Below are 12,448 nucleotides of genomic sequence, written 5' to 3' on the forward strand. Positions count from 1 at the left end.
AACCTCTCCAAAAGTATCCAGATAGAAAGAGGGTACGGCAATCTTAACCATCATGCTCTACTGCCTCTCCAATAATGATGTCAGCAGCGCTTTGTTTCTGTACAGTTTCCCAAGCCTGTCCTCCTACTTCTAGATGGTTCTGAGTGCCCATGAGGCAGCCAGGGCAGGTGTTTCACCTACATTTTCCAGGTGAGGGTGCCGAAGTTGGAGAGGTTAAGCAAACTGCCCAAGGAACCACAAAAAAGAAGCAGAAGTGCCACCAAGCCTGCCTACAGGAAAGCCTCTGGGGTGTTGGTCCTCCCGCCACCAACCATAAAAGCCCCGGCCCCGAGCAAGCAGAGGGCATCTGGGAGACGACTCTGAAAGCCAGCAAGCAGGCAGCGCTCCTGCGCCTTTCCCCAGCCCACCCTCTCCGAGCCGTAAGATATATATAGCGCCAACAGAGAAATGAATCGTGTGTTTGTCTGCAGCCCCTTCTGCAGATCCATCACAGAGCAGTGCTCGGTGCAGATTTTGCAAACAGCTTGAGATTACTGAATTAATTAGAATAAAATTAATCAAAACACCCACCACAAAGGAACCTGAGCGTGTGGAGTGTGACTTGGGTGAAGGAGGAGGTGCAGCTGAGAGATGGCAGGCACTACAGCCTGCACTGGCTGCCCGCCCAGAGCCCACTGGGGCAGGCCAAAAGCCACTGGGGTGGGGCTCTGATTCCTGCCCGCACTTCCACATGCTCCCCCGTTTCTGCACACAGGGCTAGAAAAGGAGGGGACTGTGCCCCTTCTGTCCAGGCTGTACATTTTACAGGGGCTGCAGCTTGGGTCCTGTAAGAGTGTTCGAGGTGATAACTGAGTGGGAGGTGGGAAGGCAGGGCTAATGCAACAGAGCAGAGATCAGAAGACCTAGGGGCTCTGGGCATCGTGATGCCAGTTTCCCGGGACAGAGAGTTTTGACTTTACTCATTTGGGTTCAAAGCTTAGTTCCACCACTTACTAGCTGTGTGACCTCAGGCACTGACTGACTGGGTAATGTCTCCAAGCCTTAGTGTCCTCATCTGTCAAGTGGGGATAATAATAGTACCTCTTTTATGGGGTCTGGTATACAGTAGGTGCTATATGCATGTAAGCTGTTATTATTATACCTAACCAGTCAAGAGGCCCTCTCTGTCTTTCTTCAACTTGGCTTCCTATTTCCTTTCTCTTCCTGCTGCCACTATCTCTGTCAGGCCTTCGTTCGTTCATTCATTCATTCATTCTATAACTATTTATGGAGCTCCCACTCCGTCCGTACCTGACACTGGACCAAGAGCCTGGGGAAGCAAAGATAAGACCCAGCCACTGCTTTTGGGGGTTCTCCGTCTATCATAGGGGTGTGGATGCACCTAGTCAAACTCCCAGGGGTCAGGGAATGCTTCACAGAGAACTTTCAGCTATAATTCTCCATGTGTATCAGGTGTAAAAAGGAGAAAAGTCATTCTGAGCAGGGGAATAGCATGTGCAAAGCACTGCCACCAGAGTTACTATGCTAAAACACGACTTTGATGAAGTCACGTCCTGGTTCGAGAACCTATAATCAGCCCTGTTAGCTCACTGTTGTCCATGTTGTAGGTGGCATGCCTTCGGCTTGGGTTTTAGGCTTCTTCCCAAATCTGCCTTCACTTTCTTACTCCTGTGCTCCTGAATTCTTAGTGCTCCCCTTCAGCTGGGAATGTAAAATGATACAGTTATTGTGGAACTTAAATGATTATGTGTATGCAGCAGGTGCTTAATAAATAAGACTCCCTCCACACAGATACTAGGCTGCTTAGTCGGGTTCTCTTTGTTCAAGTGTGTGCACACAGGCAGCTGTGTGATGCTGGGAAAACCTAACATCTCTGAGCTCCCACACTTGGTTCCTCTGTAAAATGAATGATGATGGTAAGAGTAACTGCCTCATAGTGTTATTGGGAGTGTTAAACATGATAATGAGCGTAAAACGCTTAGCACAGAGCCTGGCATGCAATTAAAGGCTCAATAAAAAGGTTTATTGGGTCATCTTAGGCAAAGTTGAATCGCTCTCAATTTTCTCATCAAAGAAGGATAATAACGCCACCCTCTCACTTTGTGAGATCAAAGTCAGCACGCACATATATGCCAGGCACAGCCGGCCCTCTGCAGGGCACATGGCTGGTGGGCGCGCAAATGACTCGCCATCTTTGGAGGTCAGTGTGGCAGCATATTTCAAAATTACAAATGCACGTATCTCTTGTCCCAGAAATTCCATGTGTAGCTATTTTTCCTACCTGCTCCCAAGCATGCAAAATAACATATGTACGAGGTGTGTATTAGCAAAGGAGTGGAAATGGGTGGTCATATCCATCCATTGGGGATTGGTTAAATCAATTATGGGACATAAATACACTGGGATACTAACAGCCGTAAAAGGGAACGAGGAAGTTCTTTATGTACTCATATAGAAAGATCTCCAAGATATATTGTTCTGGAGAAAAAAGAACGACGTGCTATAATGCCTACATTTGTGTGCTTGTCTATCCGTAGAATATCTCTGAGAGGATTCACAGTAAATCAGCAACAGCAGCTGTTGTCTTCAGGGAGGGAAAGTGGAGTGCAAAGAAGGGAGGGAGTCTTTGGTGAATTTGGAACCATGTGCGTATAAAAGCTATTGATAAGTATAAAATCTGACTTAAAACATCAGGGACCGTAATGAGCCCGAGTCTGAAGTGAGGTCTTCTGCTGGGGGTTGGCTGTGAGGCTTGGTTCCTCCAGTTTCAGGCATATGGTCCATTGCTCTTGCTTCCTGCACATACTTCTGAGGCCAAGAGGGAGGCTCCGTGGGGGGGGCCAGGAAACATGGGGCCCCCTCGGGGCAGGCAGCCGCTTAGTCCATTCCTGGCGCCCTGGGAGGCCGCTTTCCCCCAAGGGACCCCACATGTTTGCGCTAAAACTGGGGCTGTGGTACCAAGCGCCTGATCGCTCTGCCCAGGACTGCGCCACCCAAGGGCTCTGTGGCTGTCTGTGTGATTGGAAAAAGAGTCCTTGGGTGGCCTCTCAGTGGCTGCCAGGGAGGAAATTTCACAGATGGCCCTGGCCCCGTGCCCCTTTTCCCTGCCTGGAGCAAAGGAGCTGCTGCTGTAGCTCCGAAGGAATGAGGTGTCTGTCCCTGGAGCAAGATTCAGAGGCAGGCGGATGGAAATACAGAGCCTACGGAGTCAGACACACTTGGGTTCAAATCCCAGCCGGGCCACTTACTTACTTGCATGATCTTGGGCAGGGCATTTAGCTTTTGTGGGCCTCAGTTTCCATACCTGTAACCCAGAACAATCACACACACACTTCACAGAGTTGTTGCAGCGAGTGAAAGTAATGCCTAAAGTGCCTTGGCACAGAGTGATAACTGAGGGAAGGGTTTGTGGGCAAGGAGTTTATTTGGAGGGTGATCTTGGGAAGCACTGGGAGGCAGGCGGAGAAAGGAGGAAAGCCGATAAAGGGTGTGTTGAAGAGCACTTACCGTCCTGGATCCTGGGTTCAGTTCTGCTGGGCCTCTGGGAAACTGCGTGGAACAAGCCTCAGAGTTGTCTCAACGAGGGACAAGGTTGCTGGGCATTTATATGGCAACTCCCTACTGTGAGCAGGTACTTAAACTGCTTGCATTTCCAGGCTGCCTGGAGCTCAGGGGTGGGGTAGGTGGGGGGGGGGGGGGGGGGGGATCGAAGAAAGCTGTCAGACACAGAAATGCAGATCCTTGAAACCGACAAATCCAAGTGCTACACGTGGACTCGTGAGAGCAGAGGGCATGTGGTAGGGGCACCGATATCTCTGTCACAAGTGCTTTAGTATGTGTTTGGCACTGCTCTAAGGATTTTACAAATATTAACATATTTAAACCTTACCGCAACCCAATGAGCTACATGAAGATACCGAGGCACAGAAAGGTTAAGTAACTGGCCCAAGTTCACCCGCCTAGAAGGGGAAGCCAGGATTTAAGCTGAGGCCTATGGGGACTTTAGAGACCACCTAGGTCAACCCCTTTATTTTATGAATGAGGAAACTGAAGATCAGAGAGGGGAAGCAATTTGTCCAATGTCACACAGCTAGCTAGTGACAGAACCAGCACTTGATCTGGGATCTCCCGTTTGTTCTGTGAAGATTCCCTTGCTTAACCTTAGCCTTTTCTCCTCTGGGCTATCAGTCTCAAGCAGGGCCAGAGGCAGGTGGAGGGTATGTGGAAGGTGGCATTCTGCAGAACTCTGGGTGCTGTAATACAGAAGCCAGGGTGCCATTAATCGGCGGGGAAGGCGAGCATGGCAAAACCAGATTATGATCTTTAAGACGCGTGCCTTGAATCTCAAAATCAGAAAAAGTATCAGAACCCAGAGGAGGTTTGTGTTGCCTGTCCCTGCTTTTTAACCCCAGGCTGGCATCAAAAAGGAAAAGACGAGCTGGGCTCACTAGGGTGTGAAATTTCCTTTTTGTCTCCTGAGGTGGGGAGGGAGAGATGAGAAATTGCGATGCACCCCGTGTGTAATTAAAGGCTCTAGAATTTCTTGAGGATTATGTTGCTCAGAGACACATGGGGGCTCTGGGCGGTATTGCTGGGCCCTGGCTGACGTGCCTCTGGACAGACTAAGGGAGGTAGGGAGGTGTTTTGTGTGCGTGTGTGCATGCGCACACGTGTGCATGTACTTGAACTGAGGGGAAATCACAACTGACAAGACATCAATTAACTCTTACCGCTTCATACTTCTGAGAAAAGCCAGAGCAGGTGCTGGCTGTCCTCGCCTGGAGATAACCTAGAATCTTCATCTTTGAGTTGTCAAGGGGTGCCCTTGCCAAACTCTCAGGGGGTTGCTGTAGACATGGCTAGCACGAGGCTGTCCATGTCCCGGGTTGCCTAGGAGAGTTTCAATTGTAGCACTGAAAATCCTACATTCTGAGAACCCTCTCGGTTCTGGACAAGTCAGGATGGTTAGACACTCTAGGCATGACCTTTCAGTACTCATCCTTGCTAAGGCTGGACCAAGAGAAGCCAGCTACATGAGAAGATTGGGTCTGTGGGGGCTGGATGAAAGCAGGGCCACCGGCAAGTAAAGGCCACACTGGCTACGCGTCCAAATCTGGCTCCAACTCTTGTCTTTGGTTCCCCCTCTTTTATCTGGCTGCTCCCTTGAATCAGGTCATGCTCCTGTCAGAGGCCTTTCCTGCTCTGGGAAAGGGGTCCATGATCCCCCTGCAGTCCCATTGAGCCTGACTGGCAGGGCTGTGTGCCTGGGAAGGGGCTTGGTGTGGGAACAGTGTAGGACAGGGACTGGGTTACCATGTGGGCACTGTGCAACCTGGGAGACTCCTTTTCTCTCTCTGGGCCTGGTTTAAAATGAAGGGGTTATACTGGAAGATCTTTCTTTCTTTCTTTCTTTCTTTTCTTTTATTTTCAAAAAGATTTATGTTTAAATTATGAAAGCAATGCAATTGTTTGTTGAAAAAAATTGAACAGTACAAAAATTTAAGAGTAAGAGGTTAAAGTCCCTTTCTCTCCATCCCGTGGGACAACCGCTGTTAACAGTCTTTTTTATCTTCTCAGACATTTTCTATGCATATGCAAGCATGTGAGTATATATAGCCTTTATTTAAAATGTAACACAAATGAGATAGCTCTCTACATGCTATTCTGCAACTTGCTTTTTCTGTTTAACAATATAGTCTGGACATCTTTACACACACACACACACACACACAGAAATCTCTTTCTTGTTGTTTTTAATTTTTAATTGAAGTGTAATAAATAAACAGCGTTAGATTAGTTTCAGCCGGAACTGCTGGTTTGTGAGGGCCCTACTAGCTCACTGCCCAGGCAACAGAGAGAAAACCAGGGGGTGGAACCGGGGTGGGGAACATCAGCTGACTGTCAGTCCAGGAAAGCTTGATGTATGTCACATCTCTTCCCTGAGAGATGGAAATGATTTGGAGAGGGGTGAGGAGGGAAGAGAACGCCTGAGTCCAGACAGTTAGGCCTGGGGTGGGGGGAGGGGCTTTTACAGATCCAGGAAACAGCCCCTCTGACACCCAAGTGAAAGTAGGGCCAAATACACAGGCTCCCCGCTAATGCAATGTGACAGGGCTGCAGGGCCTGATAAGTTTTTCCATTTCTTTGTCTTTCCTGAGAGAAGCTCCTGATTATCACCTTGTAGGTCACCAGAGGCGGAGCGCAGAGGGACAGCGCAGCTCGTGCGCTTCCAGCTGGCTCCCATCAAGAAGTTAGAAGGGAGCCTGCAAATACATCTCCTGTTATCATCTTTCCACCCCACAGCGACGTTCCCTGGCGGGGTTGGGGGAGGGGACGCGGGCAGCTTGCCCCTCAGGGGGACCTGGGCAGGAATATTAATGCCCTACGACTTCCCAGCTCCGGGGGTGGGAGGGAGGAGGAGCAGCGGCGGCGGCCGCCGAACGGGGTCCTCGGAGGGTCTGGAAGCTGGTTGCTGAGCAGCCCGCGGGAGGAACGGATCCGCCGGCTGGCTGCAGGGGCCGCCCAAGTCCTAATGAAAACATCGCCTCGCTTCTGGCAGGGCGCCCTGGACACACCGTCCGGGCCTTTCTCGGCCACCTGGGAGAGGATGAATGCAGCGCGCCAACGACCAACGTGTCTGGCTGTGCGCGCACAGCCACAGCGCTTTACTCCCGGCCCCGCATCCGTCTCTCTGGGTCTAGATAGATAATACAATCTCTCTGCCCACACCCCATTTGCTAGGAGACAGCCTGGGCTTCTGAATTTTTTATGGCCTCACTTAGCTTGGAGGAAATCCAGAGGTCAAAGCCAGCGCAGACGCTCCAGTCACCTTGCCCGTCCGGGCGCGCAGCCTTTCCGAAACGGGCTCACCCATGGGGCCCTAAATTACGGCGATTACACTGCAATTCGCGGCGCGATATTACTTTGATACACTACCTGCTGCAGCCGCGACTGGGAGGCGTGCATTATTTACCAGGGAGGCTGCCCGCGCTGCGCACCAGAGCCGCCAGCGCTCCGCGGGGTCCCGCCTGTCCCTGCAGCCCGGCCCCGCCCGCAGGGTGCGGGGTCTTGGCGGGGAGGGGACTGGAGCAGCCGTCCTCTCTCGGAGGGACCCTTTCCTGACTCCAGTATAGGTCAGGAGAGGAACGGGTGACAGAAGTAGCAGCTTCCGATGAGGTTGGGGTCTGTGGGTGGGGAGAAGTACTGAGCCCCCGGTTCCTCCTGCTCTTAAGGGCATGTCGGGTCCCCTTTAGCCAGCCTACCGGAGCCCCTGCCACGCGCGCTTCGGGAACCACCCGGAGGGCGCGCCCAGGGCGCACAGCTGCTCCCGGACCCTGGCCAACTGCTAGCAGCCCATTAACCCCTCGGCGAGGCTCGGTGGCTCGGCCGGCGGCGGGTAGCAGAGATGGAGGGAGACCAGGCTCTACCCCTCTCCTGTAAGTCCGTGGAAGCTGAGTCGGCCGGCCGCAGCCTCAGCCAAAGCTTGGTTTCATTCTCGCTGGGGGCTGGGGACCCGAGTCGGGCAGCTGGCCTCTCTCCGGCTCCCCCATTATGACTTGGCATCAGCATCTAGATTGCAGGTTACTTCTGCTTTTATCCAAAGCGGTCCTTAAGGGAGATGGATTTCTGATTGAAATCCAGTCAATTGGCGCTGAGGCTCGAAGGGCGCAGCATGAGCACACTTCTGGGGAAATTGCCCTGGGTCGGAGAGGAGGGGTGGGGGAGGGATCAGGAGCCACAGGCCCTGCTCAGGCCCTGCTCTGGAGCCTGTGAACACGCTCCTAGGAGTCCCCGGACATAGAATTTGCTCCTTTCTTCCAGTGCCCTGGGATTGATGGGGCTAGAAATCTCCAGCAGGGGACCCCCGGAGGTCACTGCATCCAGTCCCTGGCATGCAGACAGCATGTGATAAACTAGCTCCAAGAGAGAGCCCACCCAAGTCACCCCACAGCAACGTTTTGGTGATGTCTGTTTTGGTGGGTGAAGTGGATGGTCTGCGGTGGGTTCATGGTGGTTGGTTGGTTCAGATGGTGTCTGGGGACAGCCTTGCCATTGGTTCCTGGTGGAGAGGGCTGCCCCCAGCCTTCCGGGTGTGCCCAGGCTCCTTTTTATCTCCCTCCCCTCCTGGATAGTGCCCCACCTCCACCTGAGCCTTCCTTCCTCATCAGGGAGCAGCCAAGGAGCCCCGGGAAGGCATCTCTGACCCCCCACATCTTTCCCTGTCATCCTGAAAGCCCTTGATGTCCGGGTTCTGGCTCTATATTAAGCCTTCCCCTCTTAGCAGAGCCTTACTTAGTAAGTAAATTCTTCTGGAAGGAGCAATACTTTGAACGGCTACTATCTTCCAGTGGAGGAGTTTATCAGCCCATCAGGCAGCTGGAGGAACTAGGTGTGGAGGGGTTCCTGGAAGGAATCAAAAGGCACAGGAAGGTGAAGGATGACAAAGGTCTGTGCTTCCCAATTGCTCAGGAGACAACATGGCTTGGGGAGGAAATATGGGAGACTGAGTGTAACACATTCCTTGATATTCCAGAAATGTCAGGAGCTCATTGTGCCTGCTCTTCCTGGGTCAGCAAATAATGCACATATCATCTCTCTGTCCACTTTGGGACTTGCCTGCGATGAACATATTTTTAAAGAGGAATCCCAGCTGCTGCAGGAGCGGATGGCACTGTGGGGGCAGCCAAGACTGAGAGAAAGCACTGGCTTGCAAGGAAGGAGCTCCAGGGCTTTGCCCTGGCCCTGCCCCTTGCTAGCCACTAGCCACAGTGTGACTGTGGGCAAGTCACTCCCTGGTTCTGGCCCAGGTTCCCTTATGAAGAATGAGCGGGTCCCCCGTAGTGTCCTAGGTGGGCAGAGGCCTTGCTCTCCCGCAGTAGTAAGGATGGAACACGATCCCGGTCAGCAAGGAAGATTTATTTTCCTATTTATTTGTTCTGTTCAGCTACAGAGAGTGGGGCCATCTTCCAGGCCTGCAGCAGCCACAATGTGTTCATGCATCTCTGTTGTAGCTGTTTGCCTGACTAATTTATTCAGTGGCCTCCTTGGCTGGGGCTGGGTCCCTGTGTCCTCCTGCCCATTTGCCTCTGGCCCATTCCTGGGGTTATCAGGAGGAACAGTCCTAGGTGTGAGGGTGGAGGAGACTAGAACACCCACCATCACTGATTGACCCTTGGGTTTGGAAAGGATCTTAAAGGCACTTGGTCCAGCTATGACCTGGTGCTTCAGACCCCTCCTCAGAAGCTCCCCCTTTAATAATGGGAGGCTCACTACCTCTTGCCCATCCATTCTCTTAGAAAGTTCATCCTTTTCTGTAACCAAAGTCCAGTTCCCTGTATCATCTCTCCTTAATTCTAGCCTTCTTCTTGGGGGTAGCACATAGAAAGAGTGAATTCTACAGCCTTCACAGGACGGCCCTTCTGGGATTCCAAGGCAGCCATCTTGTCCAACCCCACCCTGTCTTCTCCAGGCTCAACCCACCCAGTGGTGCCCAGCGTCCTCTCGCTGCTGCTTCCAAGTCCCCTCGAGATCTTAGCTCTGACAAGAATTGATTGAGCCTCCAGTCTGATGGCAGAGCCCCTGGTCTTCAGGGAGCTCCCAGTCTGGGAGATAGTCTTCCTAGGACCAAAAAATGAATAACAAAATTACACAGGCATTTGGAACTGTTGAATTTCCAACTGGCGTGGTTGCTGGTCTGGAAACCTCCTCAGAGGTGAGTGGGTTTAGTTGTCTTCCAGGGAGAAGAATTTTCCAGTTCTGTCTGAAAAAGCTGTCTCGCCTTTTCTCTGGGATCAGCAGGTGCTCTGAGGGGGGCTGGGGCCTGCTAGGGTGCCCCAACCCTCCACGGACAGGGAGAAAGATAGCTATGGGAGAGAATGTGCTTCAATTCTTCCATCCCCCACCTGGCCATCCTGGGGGGTGGGGGACCCACCGGGTTAGGTACCACAAAGATCTGGGGTCTAGTGGCCTTGTAACCTTGGGGAAGCCACCTCAGCATCTCAGACCCCGGAGCTCCCATTATTTCCCCCGACGCCTAGAAGATGTTCCTGGAGGGGCCGGTCTACACTGGCAGGGAGTGAGTGGGCCTTCCACATCTAGTCCCCTTCTACCCGCCCCCAGCTCTTAATTTATTATTAACTCTGGAACTGACTTTGAAATTATGGAAGACCATGTTGCTTCTTTCCTCAGCATCTCTTATGGTCCCCGAGGGGAGGCGGGCTGAGAGTGCCAGATACACAAATATGCTGTGAAAACCCTGTGGATTTGCGGTTCTAGCAAGGGGAAGGAAATTAGCTGTAATAAGCTGCTGTCGCTTCATGCGAAAGCCTCCAACGCAGACCCTGGGAGGGGCTCCGGGGCCCCTTCCTCTGCTCTGACCGCTGCCCAGCCACCTGGCTGGAGACCTCTGTCTTCACGTCCCCTGCATGACAGCGGCCCCCCTCCCCACCTAGTCCTGTGACATCACTGATGGGGATTATCAGTCTCCCCAGGCAGGCGGGTGAGGAGAAAGGGGAGACCCCTGGCACACAGAGAAGCTTGTCCCTGCCTTTCCCTGAGCGATTAGCTTGAATGGTGGTAGGAGAAGCAGGTGGGAGTCAATTTTCATTCTCCTAGAATTACTGGAAGGGAGAGGGTTATTTGGAAGTTTCTGAGAGGTGAGAGGGATTCATTGGCCTCCAAATAAAAGGAGCAGTAGGCGTCTGGCCTTTTCCTTTTTCCTCTCCTGAGGAGAACCAAGGTCTAAAACCTTTAAGTGACTACCCCACAGTGGCCACTGCACTAACAGCAGAAAATAGCCCCGGGCTACAGCTGGGGCAAGGGAAGGAGCTGTTTTAGTCCTAGACTGGCTAACAAGTTGGCTTACGACGATCTGGCCTCCGGCTTCCTATTTCGCTTCTGGTGCAAAGAACATAACTCAGTCACGTGGCAGATGTTATATAAACATTCATTGAATTGAGTGGGTTAGCTTCTCCAGCTCACTTGCTGTGTGACCTCTGGCAAATCACCCAACCTCTCTGGGCTTTGGGTTTTGTACACATAAAAGAAGAACAGAGGTGAGAAGACATAGCATAATCACGGTCGTTAGCAGTGTTTTATAACCGTGACCCAAACTCACTTTCTGCCACCTCCGCCAGTCAATGGGATACACCGTCTGCTGCAGCCTCACTCACTGGTAGTACAATTATAAGGAAAGTTATATGATATGATAGTCAGGACTTTCCACTGCTAACCATTATCTTTGTGATTTAAAACCTTGGCAATAAAATGATTTTTTTTTTTTTTTTTTTTTTACCAATATTGCTGTGTCTTTTTACTTCTTTAAAATTTACTGAGTTTTTTTTTTCCCTTGGAGAGCATGAGTTCAGGAACCTGACTATTTGGATGTGAATCCTGGTTCTACGACTTACGAGCTGTGTGACCTTGAGCACGTTTCTTAACGTCTCTGTACCTCGTCTATAAAATAGGGGAAAATGATGTATCTTAAGGGTTGTGACCTGAAGGGCTGAGAAGAGTGCTTGGAGCATCGTAAGTGCATACTTGGTTGGGTATTTTTACCCATTCCGTTGGGTAATAACGGAATGCCTTTAAATGCTTCTCAGGAAAGGTGGACTCTTTGTTTTTATTGTACTGGGTCCTGAGTCTTTGCTAGAGTGATCAATTAGAAATATATAATTTCTGGGCCACCTGGGTGGTTCAGCCGGTTAAGTGTCTGACTCTTGATTTCAGCTCAGGTCATGATTTCACGGTTTGTGAGTTCAAGCCCCTCATCTGGCTCCGTGCTGGCAGTGTGGATTCTGCGTGGGATTCCTTCTCTCTCTCTCTCTCTCTCTCTCTCCTCTTTCTCTCCCTCCCCTCCTCAAAATAAATAAACTTAAAAAAAAAAAGATATATAGAAATAGATATAATTTCTGAAATCCTGAGAACACCGGACAGGATGATCTCCAAGGTATGCTTCCAGGTAGTGTGCTGACGGTTGGGGGAGGGTATGTTCCTGGTTAACAGAATACTCTGGTTAACTGAGAGTAGCCCATTCCTTTCAGTTTCATTCCCTTTGTGGTTGGAAATTCATTTGAAATGCACAAACTCCTTTCTTTGATTTAATCAGCAGGGTACTTAATATTCTTTTCTGCGGGTGGCCTCCTGGCATTATTGGAAAGAGCCCAGGCCAGGCTGCCTAAGGCTGGCAAGTCTGTCCTGCCTCCACACCTGGCTTCTGCATTTATAAAATGGGGTGGTGGGGGGTGGGGTCATGATCCCTGAGCGAGTGCAGGCTTTCCCTTCTCACATGGAGGTATCAGGTGGGATGAGGGCTCCAAGAGAACTTTCTAAACTGTAAAGCCCTGGGCACCCAAAGGGGTACATCATCTGGGAGCCTCTGCTGGGGGCCCCTTTCCAGGATAAGAAGTTACATTATCCCCAGCCCCTGGAGCGAAGGCCCAGGTAATGG

At 51.3% G+C, this 12,448-nt stretch overlaps 1 long non-coding RNA gene across 1 annotated transcript; it reads left to right on the forward strand.

Annotated features, from left to right (window-relative positions):
* The first annotated feature begins 10,511 nt into the window (after positions 1-10,511).
* Positions 10,512-11,763, forward strand: LOC122219000. The gene is made up of 3 exons (XR_006202210.1): positions 10,512-10,588; positions 11,354-11,526; positions 11,728-11,763. It is a non-coding gene; the product is annotated as an uncharacterized LOC122219000 (long non-coding RNA).
* Positions 11,764-12,448: the final 685 nt, after the last annotated feature.

Source organism: Panthera leo, chromosome B2 (assembly GCF_018350215.1).
Source record: "Panthera leo isolate Ple1 chromosome B2, P.leo_Ple1_pat1.1, whole genome shotgun sequence".
NCBI classification, from domain to species: Eukaryota; Metazoa; Chordata; class Mammalia; order Carnivora; family Felidae; genus Panthera; species Panthera leo.